The sequence below is a fragment of the Protopterus annectens genome, chromosome 6.part0 (assembly GCF_019279795.1).
Source record: "Protopterus annectens isolate FY-2018-M chromosome 6.part0, PAN1.0, whole genome shotgun sequence".
Taxonomy (NCBI): Eukaryota; Metazoa; Chordata; order Ceratodontiformes; family Protopteridae; genus Protopterus; species Protopterus annectens.
Genome location: NC_056737.1, coordinates 836,888,640 through 836,904,713, shown reverse-complemented (window position 1 = coordinate 836,904,713; position 16,074 = coordinate 836,888,640). Strand labels below are relative to the sequence as shown.

The window sequence follows — 16,074 nt, the reverse complement described above, 5'->3', positions numbered from 1 at the left end:
CAAAAAATGATAGATTTCAATAATTGACTTAGTTTTTGGTGTCATTCAAAGAGTATCCAGTTTGTCAGCCTGGGATGACATGGTCGACAAACCTCACTGCTTTGCCAGAGACTGTTTGCATCTAGCACCACTAGGCTTTCAACTGCTGGCAAAGGCTCTTGCCTCCCTCCAAGGTCAAGGGCAGATGTTGCCTTTTAAACCTGGTGGATTTCTTTGAAAACATGACCAGGGCAAATCTGTGCACACAGTATACCTCGACTTAGCAAAGGCCTTTGACACAATCCCACACTCAGGCATTACCGATAAACTTAGCAAACTGAATGTTAACCCCTTTGTTGTAAAATGGGTTGCCAACTGGGTCACAAACTGGTCACTTGCTATCAAAGTGGGTGACTCCACATCAATCAGCAGACCTATAGTCAGTGGAGTGCCACAAGGGTCAGTGTTAGGGCCCCTACTGTTTGGTATATACTTCTCAGAAGTTCAGGCCAAAATTAAAGGGCTGTGGATGACTGCAAACTGGGTGCAATTATTGAATCCCCAAATGATGTCCATATACTTCAGGAGGCTCTTGCGCAGACCAACGATTGGTGTCTTATGCACGGTCTCAAACTGAATGCAAAGAAATGCTTCATCATTCCCTTCGGTAAAAACTATGTCCATTCACACTATGAAATCAACAACAATATCCAATGTACCTATGAAGTGGTAAGAGATCTTTGATCACAAGTAGACTGTGACCTTAAACTTGACCACCATGTGTCTACTGTAGTAAGGAAGGCTTTCTGTATAGCACACTTGATTAGCAATTGCATCACCTCTAGAGCAAAGGAGGTTATAACCCCTTTATACTTGTCACTAATCAGGCCCATAATTGAGTGTAACGCCCCTTTTGGCATGTATCGTACAAAGCACCTGCAGCAATTGGAGAGACCTTGGATCTTTCTAAGAAGATAAGGGACTTCAGCATGTGCATTGCACAGACCAACTAAAGTCACTATATTCAGTGTCGTATAAACTTCTTAGGGGAAACTTATGCCTGGCTTACAGAGCAATCTCTGATCTAACCCTAATGAATTTGCTGCACATCCATAAATCAAATGGGACTAGAACTACCCGCACCAGGAACCTAAATATGGCAATATGGCCTGCAACTTGAATAGGACATGCTAAAGGAGCAGATTTGTCTCCCAGCGACTGCCACATCTTTGGAATAGGCTGCCAGTCCATGTAAAGCAGACCACCTCTATCGTATTGTTAAAAAGGAACCTGAGTGAGTGGATTGGGCACTGCAAATTCTTACCGGGGATAGTGCCCACAGCCCTCCTGGACATGGGGGAGTCATTACTAAGTTCAGTCCAGGGTATTGACTAGAGTATCTATGGTATTACATTGGGATGAAATGGCTAGGCTTGAAATGACCTTTGGGTCGATAGCCTTGTAACCACCTGTGATCCTATGGTAGTAAAAATAATTCGGGTTCCTATCGTGTGATTGAAAATTGTAAATGGTGAACGTGTATTGAGCGAACCAGATTGGTCGAAACGTTGCGTGCGTAACACGTAAATCCCTTTACTTCAATGCTGTGCGATCTTGGAGTATGAATATTTAAGTAGCGGGGGTGTGGGGGGCTTGCCCCCCCCCCGCCTACAGCATTTAGGTAAGTATAGGTTTTTTTTTTATTTTTTCGAAATTTCAAACATCGCTCATATGGTGTCGACCATATGGTGTTCGATATTTGAAACCTTCGAAAATATAATATAGATCCAAATAATTCCATAGGAATGGAAGGACAAGAGTACCAAATGGGGGCGGTATGCTGCCTTACCTGTTGAGGTTAGAGAAATGGGTAGACTGCTGTAGAATGATGCCCATTCTTCCAGGAACTGTAGATGATGATTTGGAAGGGTGGTGATGGAAGTGAAATTGAACCAGACGAAAATAGGACAAAATGAATCCGTTATTATGGTAAGTGCACACAACGTTCGTATACGATGTTTTAACATTTTTGTCTGCTTCTGTCTTTGGGACAGAATCCCTAGCTGCATGGGAGGACTTATGAAATGATATTCCTGGGGAAAAAGGAGACAAAGGAGGAATGAGTTCTGGATTGTACATTCAGTTTATAGTGAGACGCAAAGATATACAATGCAAACCATGTAGCAGTAGTACAAATCTCATCATTTGGAAAAGGGTGTTGAAAAACTGCAGAAGTTTCCGCAGCTGTTGTGTCAAACTTTCTACTATTCCACAAGTTTTCATAAACTAAAAATATACTGCTTGATAGCCATCTTGAAATACTGATCTTGGAAACTCCTTGTCCTGGCTTAGATTGAGAGAATGCAATGAATAATTGGTCTGAAGCTCTTGGCTCTATGTAAATAAAATCTAAGTGGTCAAGTAGGTATAGTGCGTATTTTCCTTTTTAGAGTATTTTGGAAAGAATACAGACAAATTGATTTGATTTATGTTGGACTCTGATGCCACCGTAGGAATGAAGGACGGCTTGGCTTTAGGAAAACCTTATCCTTGTGAAAAATGAAGTAAGGTGGTTTACATAAAAGAGCTTGAAGTTCTGAAATCCTCCTAGCAGACATGATTACCAACAAAAATATAGTTTTCCTTGTCAAAAACTTAGTTCAAAGGGTGACTGTGTGATGGTCTGAAGAATCACTGTGATGTCTCCTAGAGGGACAGAATCTCGAACAGGAGGGTAAATGAGAAAAGTTCTCTTAAGGAAAGTGTTGGACACTGTTTGGCTCATGTGAACATTTTAAATGGCTGCCAGTTGAGCTTTGATTGTCAAAAAAACTTGAACCTTTTTGAAGTAGTTCCTTCAGAAATTTTAGAATAGAGGGTAAGGGTAGTTAAGAACGGCTGCAGACCTTTCCCCATATTCCAGAAAAAATCTTTGCCATTTGCTTTGATGCACTCTTCTGGTGCTAGATTTTTGTGAAGTAAGAATATGATTTCTGTAAACCTGGCATCCCTGACTATTGTTAGAATCGGAGTTACCCAGCAGTTAATTTCAGGGAGTCTAGGTCTGGCAGAGGGTGCCTGGAAGGATGAGAGATTATATCCGGCCTGAGGACCATAGTCCAAGATGGGCTAAGCAGCTGAGACCAAAGATGTGGGAACCAAACCTGTTGCAGCCAGTATGGGGCAATGAAGATCACCTTTGTCTTGACCTTTCTGACTTCCTGAATTAATTTTCTTAATTAGTAGAAATGGAGGTAATGTATGGAGGAGACCTGGGGGCCAGTTGTACATCAGTGTCCCCTGTGACCAACCCTGTGGATGGATCAGGTCAATGCTGCATTTGTTTGGGTAGCAGGCAAACAGGTTGCAGCAAGGTTGGCCCCAGTAACTGAAGATTTCTTTTGAAACAGTTGTATCGAGAGACCACTCTTAAGGCAAAAGACTATACCTACTCAATTTGTCTGTTAGTACATTGGAAGTCCCAGGGTGCACTGCCATCAGAAAGTGATGGGAAGACATTGACCATTGTCAAACCCTCATGTCCTTTCAAAACAACGGATAAGATCTAGTTCCCCCCATTTGTTGATGTACCAGGCCACTGACGTGTTGTCTGTCTGGATCTATCACACCCACTGGAAGAGTCTTGTAGTGCATGCAACATCAAAAGGACTGCTCATTTCCAGAACACTGATGTGAAGCTTGGTCTCCAAGTGTGTCTATGTACCTTGAGTGGTCTTCCTCTTGTAACCCCCTCCCCCAAAGGGAAGCATCCATGGTAACTTCTGCCATAGGTGAAAGTGGAGAAAGCAGATGACCTGCTCGTGCTGATGAAGTGATCCAACAGTATATGTGTGTTCTGCTTGTTAAAGTGAACCTGAATGGAGTGCTGAGGAGGTGATAACATTGAGACCATTGGACTGTGAGAGTCCAATGCAGAACCCTCATATGGAATCTAGATGTGGGACAAAGAATGGTGGCCAATGCCATCATTCCTAGAAGTGTGAGTCAAGCGTGCTGGAAGGGATTGGTTGTCTAGTACTTGTGACACTGTTTGATGGATTGAATGAATCCTGTGCTGAGGTGGGGTGGCTGTCTGAGTTGTGGTGTCACTCCAGTGAAGTTACTGGAGTAAGCGGTCTCCCTGCCAAATTAACAGATCCTTGGTCAGACTGGTGAGGAGCCAGTTTCCTAAGTAAGGGAACACCTGGAGCCCTTGCAGTCTGAGATGGGCTGTTAATTGCGGTCATGCATTTGGTAAGCACCTGGGGGGCAGAGCTCTGAATTGGAAACTATTGGCTCCCAGACAGAAACTGAGCAATCTTGTGGAGTAACTTGTTATCTTTATGTGGTAATAGGCATCCTGGAGATCGATATAGGCCATCCAGTCATCCTTTTTGAAATGAGGCAAAATGGACTGAACTGTGACCAATACAGAATGTTGTCTGTTTCACATATTGGTTTAAATAGCTTAGGTCGCCTATCTACTTTGGAACTAAAAAGAACCTTGAGTAGACACCAGATCCTGTCTGGTCTGGTGGAAACTGCTGGATGACTTTTTCACAAAAGTTCGATTACTTTTGCTGTTGCGAATTCTAACTGATTAGGTGGTATTGTATATTAATGGAAGCCATGCCTTTTGCCTGTGGCATTATTAGAAAAGGTATTGCATATCCCCTGGTTATTATCCCACTCAAGAAGCTGAGGTGATGGCCTTCTAAGTTTGAGAGTGTACGGAAGGTTGCCCCAGACTGCCTCAAAAATGCAGTAGTTGGGCAACCCTTCAGGAGCGCTAGAAGGATTTCTCAGAAAAGGGTCTGCAAAATCCATTAAAATTACCTCCTCGTCTGCCATGTGGACGTCTGTCCAAAGAAGCTCCTAGGGTAGGACCTTGCGATTTTTCGGAACCACATTTTCTTCCTTCCTTGCTGGTTCCTGGAGGAGGCTCTCTGAGGAGTTGAGAAACTGATTCCAACAGCAGAAAGAGCCTTACAGTCTTGTTCACTTCTCGTTACTGTATCCTTAGCTTTTGGGCCAATGTAGTACCATCAAAGGGAGCATTGATGGATATCTTAAAGCCCTCTGAAAAATCACAAATTCTTCCAGGCATGACAGTGTAAAGCTATACCAGTGCCTGCTGCTCTCGCTGTCCCATCAGCTGCATTAGAAAACAGACTCATGCAGACATTCAAAACAGAAGATAAGGTAGAAAGCTGCAATTCCAAATTACACTGTTTTTTGGATATTTGATGGCAAGTTAGCTGTAAGTGATTTGGTAATCTCTTTGGAACAGAGTAATATGGACCATGTAGTTCAGCACTCACAGTGAAGCAATCTGTGAAGTGTATGTCCGTTTTTCAACTCTATTCAAGGCTCTGGACTACGGACTAACTCTTCTCTGAGAGTTCCTTCTTTGTGGCTGCCACTACAACTATGGCATCCACAGGGGGACCCTTCCTCCAGTGAAGAGCAACTTTTGATGCTGTCAGAATCCTGGCAGTAGAAATATGCAGTGTATGATTATATGCTTACGTATTGAAACATTTAGATGCATGCATATATATATATATATATATATATATATATATATATATATATATATATATATAATTTATTTATTTTTTAAAACTGTACTGAAAAGTATAGGTTACAAGAATTTTTGTAAGACTATGGAATGTAATGAATCATTTCTTGAAAAGTTGGGAATCTATTTAAAAGTTCTCTTACAAGGAGTAACTTATTGGGGTTAAAACATGGTATTTTTATGCAAACTGTATTGGTTACAGTAATTGAGTAATGGGTAGCCTTTATTTATTGGATAATGGAGTAATGCATAGAAGGTGAAGTGTATTTAAATGCTTTCATTTGGACTAAAAGTTTTACCTGAAGAAGTCTCACCATTGGTGCGATGAAAAGCGCTTTGTGGTTATTGTTTTAACAGAAAGTTTATATTAAAATGTGTTTTATTTGGCACCATTGAAGTGGACTCTACATCTTTCTGCAGGTGTGTTGGACTTGTTTGCTGCCAGAATCCTGTCAGATTTCTTGGGTATAGGCTCTGCAGAGATGGACCACCCAGGATGTAGAGTAGCCAGCTCCAAAAGTCTCAAGGAGCATAGGTTCTTCCAGGGAAGGTGCATCAGTGGACCGCCTCCCTTTCTGTTTGACCAATTCTAGAATTTCTCAGATGGAGACTTCTCCAAAGGGGGATGTAGGGGAACCTTCCCTTCCTCCAAATCTGTGTCATCTTTGACTGATTCTGGTGATGAATCCAAGTGCTTCCATTTGCATTTCTGCTTTCTATGTACTTGTCACTGGGGAATATCTGGCAACAGGTCTGAATCAGACTAAGAACTCAAGTGCTTCCCTTAGACTTTTGGAGACTGACTAACAGAAGAAAAAAGGGACAATATGTATATGCAGACAAATTGTAAAGATGTACCAAAGATAAAGTGAAAAACACTTCTCATCAAAAACTCTAAACATTTATGGCCATCAACTTGACATGGCAAATGAGAGGGAAGTGGTGATGAAATTATCGATAGGAAAGGAGTCAGCCTGGTATCCGAAAGGTTCCTGGTGGAAAGTGTACATGAACAGTTTACCAATAAAACTTAGCAGACCTTAATTTTAGTAATGGAACCAGTGAGATGGTATCAGTAAGATCAGAGTACCTATTAGCTTCCAAAGCAATCTGCCAGTACTCAGTAAGTAAGACAAGAAAACCAGTAAAAACACCGGATGCAGGGTGGTATCCAACGAAACGGAGCCTTGGTAATAAAAAATGTCTTTACCAAGTCCAAAAACCAGTGATGTAGACCAGTGTTTTTACTGGTTTTCTTGTCTTACTGAGTTTGTTCGTTTATATCATGGATGCAAGAGGCCAGGTTACCGGCGTTGATGGTGCCAATTTACAGAGCGTCTTGACCTCCGTGACGCTTCTTACTAAGGCTGTTGCTGAACTATCAGTCAGGGCTGATAATATTATCAGGGATAATGCTGGCTTGAAAAATAGGCTTTTGGATACCTCACAGACCAGTAATTGTTCTTCAATTCCCCCGGGACAAGGAAATAATTGCCATGGCAACGGAAGCAAGGACGTGACGTACTCCGCTATCGTTGGTGGTTCTGGCACTCAAGGTATGAATATTCATGAACCCCAGGAGGTGGACTATGTTAACATTTCTATAGAACACTGGTTAAAAACTGATTTTGGCCTAAATTGTAGGAATGAGAATTCGAAATCTGATTTGGGCACATTAGATCAACAAATTCATCATGTTTAAAACCTTATTATTCAAGTACAAGAAAATACAGTTAGAGAAAGAGTATCTAACTGAATGCATTAAAAGGGAGCAAGTCTCTAAGGGACTACGAATGTGGAAATATCCAACTGGGTTGGAAAAGATTCACATCTTTACAAAGAACTTTTGGATTTTTTTAACAGACAAGGCTGTGAACTGTTACGTATTCTTATTGTTGACAACAATAAGAAAATGGCTTTACTGTTAAGAGAAATTAATCAAGTAGATGTTAATATTAAAAATGATTTACTGTTCGAATCTAAGAAAAATGTTTTTAATGCTGTGTTTGACACTGTTCATAATGAGCTTAGTGACCTAAAAGGGAGGAAAGAAAGGAAGTTATTTAGGGACAAAATGGAGTATGAGAAGGGTACGGCTTACCCAGATCCCCCCCTAGAGGACAATTTAATCAAACTAATGAGAATTACAATACTCACACTTCAGGACATGTTTGTGAGATACAAGATGATGACAAGGATGGAGAAGTCCCTTTAGAGCAAGCCCCCCTCAGGAGATCGGAGAGGTTGATCAATCAAAGACAGATGAGGTTGAATTATTACAGTCCTCGATCTGCACCATGGAGGGGGGGGGGTGGCACAACTTTAGGAGATAAACAGCCCACTACACATGGAGAACGAGACCTGTTCAATTGTGGCTAATGGTCTGGATGACTTCAGTATTTATAATTACAGTGGACTCACTGTCACTAGGGAGTGGGCTGATCTTTTATCTAAAGGTATGAACTTTGTGCCTACTAGTAAGGGCAATATTGTAGATTCTATCTTACAGTTAAAACTATTTACAAGGAAACCAAATTTAGCATTATTTTATCATGACAGTAATACTCCATTAGTACCTTCCAACCTCCTAACCACCCCCTGGTACAAATATTCGAGGGCTTATGCGAATCTGACATTAGAACACGATTGGGCAATAGATACAATGACTCATCCATAGACAATTTAGATGTAGAAGAGAAGGTCATTTTGAGTGAAATTTTACATCAAACCAATATAAGATTCATGAAACCGGACAAGGGTGGTGGTTTGGTCATTATTAACACTGATGATTATAATAGTAGAATGTTTGATTTACTATACAGTGAAGTTTACACCAAGACTTCACGTAATGAACTAAACATAGCATATCGTAACATTGACTTAGAATTGGAGCAATTCCTTCTGAATGGACAAATCACACTAGATATACATAACTACCTTGTAACTAAGCACCCTAGAATTCCCACTATATTTGGAACACCAAAAATTCACAAATCAATATATAACCCACCTTTAAGACCTATCGTAGATGCTAAAGCCTCCAAAACATTTTGTATAGCAAAATATATTGATAGTTTGACAAGGGGGGGGGTTCTTGAAAATCGGATTGCCATAATTAAGGACTCATGGGACTTTCTTGGTAAAGTTAATCCGAGCATGTATGATAGTAGCCTAATCCTGGTGACCATTGATATCTGTGACCTTTTTTCAGTTATACCACATGAATTAGGTCTAGACTGGTTTTATGAGTTTCTATGTAGTAATTCGACTTTGAATCATGATACTATCCTGACCATTCGTACCTGTATGGAGATTATTTTGGACAACAATTACATCACCTTTGAAGGCCATCTATTCAAGCAAAGGCTTGGAGTTGCCATGGGTGCATGTTGTGCACCAATCTTCGCCAACATTGTCTTAGCACATTGGGAAGACAAAACAACTTTTTATTTTGTGGTTTTATTTGTATTTATATTTCGTCTTGTGGTCTACATCACTGGTTTTTGGACTTAGTAAAGACATTTTTTTTTACCAATCTGCCAGTACGTTTACCTGTACTCCAGTTTAGTTTCCCAGGCTCCCCCTCTCACTTCCCTGGCAACTGACTCTGTAACAAAAAAACTAAAACTGGCTCCTCCGCATTCCAGTCTGTGCTTTAAACAGTGCATTTTTATGATTTTTATTCTTAACGCCATTGATGTGTTCATAGATTCTACGTTTTAACTGTCTCTGTTTTACCAAAGTAGAATCCATCACAAGCCTCACAGATTACCAAATATACCAAACCAGAGGAGTTACAGTGAGAATAAGCTTTTCCTTTTGCCTGCTTTTGTCTAGCTGTAATAAATATACCCTCACCTTGAAAAATGTACATACACTGGTGGCAAGCCCCACATTTGTAAGTACCAATTTTTCTTTGGGAATAGACGTTTGCATTATTGGCCTGTTCTAAAAAAAACTTTTTATATTCCGACCCTTTCGAAAAACTACCTTCAATGGTTTACCTTTTAAGTTTTCCAAATTTGTAATTTCAGAAAATGTAGTCCATTCCCTTTCCAAAACTTTTTTAATACAATAAGCGTCTGCACTAAAATTGGTCACAAAGGCCCTGTTGTAACCTTGTTGTTCCAATTCTTTCTCTTGCCTGTTACCTAGTGTAAAGGCTCCTTTACCAATATTGGGAAGTATTTTTCAGCTCTTCCTGCTAAAACCTCGTTTTTAACCTCCAAAATCAAATCCCTGGGATAACCCCTCTCCAAAAACATATTTTCCAGGACATTACATTCATTGTAAAAATCTTCGTCCAATGATGTCTTGCGACTTATCCTAACGTGTTGTCCTTTGATGATACCCCTCTTTTGAAAAAATGGGTGAGCACTGGAAAAACTGATGTAGGAATTAGAAAATGTCTCTTTCCTATAAACAGTAGACTTGAAACCCCCGCATATTTTTTGTATAGAAACATCCAAATAGTTCATGCTATCAGATGTTATCTGGTGGGTAAATTTCAAAAAGGATGTAGTTTGTAATAGGTATTGCATAAACTCTTCCAACCTTTCTAGACTATCACCCCAAAACAAACCGATATCATCCAGGTATCAGTTGTACATTTTCCAACAGCTGGAAAAGGGGCAGTGTGTGATATATCTATGTTCCCATGTGGCTAAAATGATGTTAATGTAAGTGGGGACACAACTGGCCGCCATAGCCACACCCCACTCCTGTCTGAAAAACACCTCTTCAAAAAATAAAAGTATTAAGTCATCTAATTTCAAACGGAGAAAAATGTCATCCTCGGATACCCCCACCTGCCTTCTGAGTGCTTCCTCTAGCCGTAATAGGCCAATGTCGTGTGGAATAACAGAGAACAAGTCTATAACATCAATGGTAATAAATACCAGATTTTCACTACAGTAGTCAGGCCTGACTTTACACAGAAATTCCCAAGAGTCCTTTAAAATATGTAGTTCGCCCTTCCGCAAACTCTTCAATTTCCAATGAAGATACTTGGCCAAAGGAGCTGTTTTGGACCCTTCAGATGCCACGATGGGTCTCAAGGGCAGGTTTTCCACACTTTTATAGATCTTGGGTATCCCAAAAATGGAAGAGACCCTGGGTCTATTATTTTCCAAACAGGAGTAAGTTTCGAAGTCAGTAACCCCTTGGTCAAGTAAGTCCTTCAGTGCAAGGTCTATCTTTTTGTAAGCAATGTGAATTTCATTAATAGACACTTGACTAAGTAGTTTCATCATGCAAAATACTTAACATTTTGCCCTCATAGAGGAATTCTGTCTATGAGTACGATGCCCCCTCCCTTACCGGGTTCCATAACCCTAATATTAGGGTTGGCACGTAACACCTGTAACAATTTATTCTCATTAACTATTATTCTAATTACGTATACAGCTCGGCAAGCTCCTGCCTGGTGCCCTGCAGAGTTCTACAGCAGCAGAGAGACAAAAGAGAGACTTTGGAGTGATTTAAGTATTATTTTTCTGCATTTTCTTGCTGCCTTTAGCTAATTCCACCTAAAACGCCGATTTTTTTTTTAGAGTTTCTGTTATTTAAAAGCTTGTTTCAGCTAATATTGTACTTATTTTACTGCCTGCACTTTAACAAAGTCGCTTTTGTGTTTAAATTACTTAACTGTTGTAGGCTACAAACACAAGTGTGATAGCCATTTCTGTGCATTTAGTGATGTCCTTCAAGGATGCATCTGCAGTCCTTACAAATGGGTTGTCCTGTCGTCAGGCAGCCCTTCGGTCGGCCGGATTCCAAAGTCTGGGTCTGGCTTTGGCTGGTGTCGCACTTCACCCGACGTCATCGCTGCAGTTACTCGGGTATAAAGGCATCAGCTGACGCCATTTTCCTCAGTCTTTCTTGCTGCGTGGCGCCCGAAGCAGAAGCTGTTCGCAAGTGCCGGTCGGTCAGAACCAGAGATTACTGCTACCGAAGACTTCTAAAAAGCTAAGTACCCCGTTGGGGACTCTTTCTTGCCTCAGCCGATGTCAGAAAAAGTGAATAACTGTTTAACTTTTGGGAAACAAATACCTCATAAAGATTTCCACTCTTACTGCTTACCTTGTTTAGGCCCAGACCACGACGTAGCAGCTTGTCTAGCCTGTGCTTCTTTTAACCGACGGACGCTTAGACGTCGGTCGGAATTTGCTGAACAGTTTTTCGGCTCTGATTTTGCTTATTATGCCGTCGGATCCTCCAGTCTTCTCACATCCTCTGCTACGGCAGTTTCTGAGAGGAATTAAAAATGTAAAACCTCCTAGGAAGCCACCATTACCTGCATGGGACTTGAACTTTGTGCTAGAAAAATTGACACTTCCTCCTTTCAAACCAGCAGCAACAGCAGAATTGCAATACTTATCATGGAAAACTGCTTTCCTGCTGGCAATCACTTCAGCAAGAAGGGTTTCTGAGCTACAGGCATTAATGGCAGTACAGCCCTTTCTGATCTTCCATCAAGATAGAGTGTCCATGAGAACAAATCCTACTTTTATGCCTAAAGTGGTCTCCAGAGTATCTTTAAATCAGGCTATCCACCTACCTACATTCTTCCCCAATCCGCAGAACAGGGGAGAAAGACTGTTGCATACCTTGGATGTACACAGACAATTATGCTACTACCTGGACAGGACCAAGAGCAATAGAAAAACTGACCAGCTACTGGTAGCATATGCAGCAGGAATGGAAGGGAAAGCAATTTCAAAACAGACAATATCTAAGTGGATAGGAAATTGCATTAGATTCTGTTACTCCTACCATGGAAAGAAAACTCCAGAAAACATCAGGCCTCACTCTACAAGAGCTACAGCCACTACCACAGCTTTTCTACGAGGAGTGGCTACCAAAGACATTTTAGAGGCTGCTACTTGGAGCTCCGTGCATGCATTTGCCAAGCATTATAATTTACCTTTATACTCTAGATCCCGAGCAGGTTTTGCCACTGCTGTTTTGCAAGGGATCTTAACTACACCATAATTCTATCTTTCCTCCTCCCCAGTTTGGCTATGGTATTCTACCCATTTGTAAGGACTGCAGATGCATCCTTGAAGGACATAGTACAGTTTTGTACCTACCATAAATGTAGATGTCCGATAGGAATGCATCTGCAGTCAGGATTACCCACCCTCCTTCCCCTCTGTGGTACTCCTAGGGTATTTGCCCCTCTTATAGCTAGCTGGGGGAATCTATTATGGTGTATTTGTTTGTATATATGTACATACATGCTTATTTTTTGTTTGCTCTCTAATATTTGGAATCATTGGCATTTATCCAAATTTAGCCTTCCTAGAGGGCACCTGGCATCTGGGGCAAGAAACACTGAGGAAAATGGCGTCGGCTGATGTCTTTATACCCGAGTAACTGCAGCGATGACGTCGGGTGAAGTGCGACACCAGCCAAAATCAGACCCAGACTTTGGAATCCGGCCGACCGAAGGGCTGCCTGACGACAGGACAACCCATTTGTAAGGACTGCAGATGCATTCCTATCGGACATCTACATTTATGGTAGGTACAAAACTGTACTTTTATTTGATTGTATCTGCTTTATTTTCTGAAAAAAACAAAAAAATATATACTTGTTTCCCCACCTTTCTAAGCTAGTATAGTCCAGTTTTCAGGTAAGTGCTGAATTCAGGGCTGTGTTACAAATTTGTGTTTGCCCATACCTTACTTGGATGGAAGGAAGTTTCTCTGTTCACCTGTGAGAGAGGGTAGCTTTGAGTAGCCTATCTGTCCCTGGAGGAGTGGTTTCAGCCCAGAAATTAGTAGTTTATTGTCCATTTTAGGCTAATTTCTCTCTTTCATTTCCCTGTTATAAAACCTGCATTAGCGCGCAGCTAGGGTATAACTATTCCCGGCTCCGGAACTAGGCAAACTTTCAACTTAAGCACTCAAACCATTCACTTCTCAGCCCGGCACTTGCTCAAAACTCATAGCAGGCACTGATGAACCTTAGCACTAGACCCTCCCCCCTATACTTTAGAGAAGGAGAAGGCTCTGTATTCGACCTTACCAGCCAGTCAGTAAAACAGTTCACTGTACCTATCCAGGCATGTCCAAGGGGCAGTTTCACGTGTACTCTCCAGTCCATCTGGTGAATCTGGGCATTTAGAGGCAATGTTACAACTGCCTCATGTACACAGACAACCCTGTCCTCCTACCACCAAACACTTAAACATGCAAGAGATGCAATTATACAGCCAAACTGGAGGATAATTTCTCTCAACCCAAGAATGGACCAGACAGTCAAGAGGAGAAGGGAATTACTTGCATCACACCACCAGTCTCACATAGACCTACAAAACCAGCACCGGCAAAAAACACACACAAATACACGAAAACATACTCGGAGGCTTTAAATATAAATCTGCAAAAGTAACAAAGACCTCCAAAGCAGATATCCAAGCAACCTCAACCCCCCAACACAAACCATAAAACACGTACTACAAAAAAACAGTGTGCCACACAATCACAGCCCTTAAGGCAAAGTATTATACCCAACACACTAGTAATAGATAACTCTATAGTCAGGCACACTGATGTCCCACTCCCTAGGCTGAACAAGGAGAAGGTCACTGTTAGCTGCCTGTCGGGTGCCAGGCTCTGCCACATAACACAAGAACTTGGGTCACTCCAGAACAAATACAACTCTGTCATTGTCAATGTTGGTGTGAATGACTTGAACCGTACCTCCCTGGACTACATGAAGAGAGACATGGAAGAGCTCTCTGATCACGTAGCCCAGGCCGGTATGACCCTGACCCTGAGTAGCATCTGCCCTCTCCAAGAATGATACCACAGTATAATGAAAACAATTATCAATTTGAACAACTGGCTAAGCTTCTGGTGTCATTCAAAGGGGATCCAGTGTCTGTCAGCCTGGGATGACATGATCGATAAGCCACGCTGCTTTGCTAGAAACGGCTTGCACCTGTTACCCTTAGGCTTTCGAATACTGGCCAAGGCTCTTGCCACCCCCATAGTGCCTTTTTTAGGCAAGGCTCAAAAGACAAACCCACCACCGTAAATAGCACAAGTAACAAGAAACTGTGAGTAATGCTACTCAATGCCAGAAGTCTAAACCTCAAAATGCACGCACTCCTCAGTATGGAGAAAATCGATATATGTGCAGTAACAGAAACCTGGTTTAAGGCTCCAGAGAGCGCCCCAGCACTACCAGGCTACAACTCATACCAATCAATCTCCAATTTCTCCCAGCATCAATTCAGCAAAACCAGCATTGTTCAACATCATCTCTAGCAATAAAGACACACATAACTACACCCCCAGACACACATAACCCAACCCAATCAACAACCACCAATGACTATATTGACCATTCACAAACCTAAACCCACAAACAACAGCCTGCCCACCCATAAACAAAAAGAGAAGAAGACTTGCCAGAAACAAGAAGAAATTAAGAACCAACACTACCTCCAGCTGAATAACTCTCCTAAAGAAACACCACCTAAAAACTCTATACCTATATCTTCTTTAATACTTAATTCCACTTTCTTGAAGATACTTGAAAACTATTTAAACCGTCTAGAGGATCCTAAAGGAGCGGCTAATTTCTTGGGGCAAACTTTAAACCAAACTAAAATTCTTCTTGGAACCAGGCCTAGGATAGCACTAGCATCACCAAACCGAAATAGGTCGCAAAGTACTAACAACACAGAAACATAACTACTAAAAAAGCCACTTTTTAGGATAAAAATTCATTTTTCTTCAAACCTCCTAAATAAACATAGAATAACCAGCTTGAATTCTGGGCTGGCCGTACCACTACTCCCCCAAAAACTAAATTTACTACCCCCATCACATTGGCTATTGAACAACTTTAACTCATTTTAGCCAACACTTTTTAACTCATTCCTAGCCAGCCACTTTACCTAGCCTCATCCGCGCTGCTACCCAAAAAAAGCACCCACACTAAAGACCCAGTTCACCCAACCTTTAACTTACAACCTGTACCCACCTCCTATATGTACAAACTCAAACCAACTCAAACCAACTACTCTAGCTGCAGACCAACTCCCTCCTATATATGCCTTCAAATAAAGCTATCCCATACAAATCCAATCCCTCATAACTCTAACTGAAACTAACTAACCAACATAATGTCCATTCCATATATCATGGAATCATTCATATACCATACTCAAACACAACAGTGGGACCTAGAAATGATCCATTCCATAGCAATATTGTCCCAATATCTAAAGTCATCTTCATCATATTCAGCGGTACCCATTACAACAACTATTACACTACTAAATATAACAGTCTTCTGTCCCCAACCCAGCACATGGCTTCGCCCCCACACAGGTACACTGCCCCACTTACTCTCCCTTTTTGAACTCAATAATAATCACTAAAACAACAATTAATTTTCTGACTCTCCTCCTCCTCCTATCAACAACAACACATGGTCAACCACCAGCATCCCACCTCTATCCCTTTGACTGACCTGGAAACCGGCATCCAACTATA

The 16,074-nt window shown here is 41.3% G+C and overlaps 1 protein-coding gene across 1 annotated transcript in view; it reads left to right on the top strand.

Moving 5' to 3' along the window:
- The window catches only part of TRMT61A (tRNA methyltransferase 61A), a 703,477-nt gene that overhangs the window by 260,587 nt on the left and 426,816 nt on the right, over window positions 1–16,074 (top strand). The window lies entirely within an intron of this gene.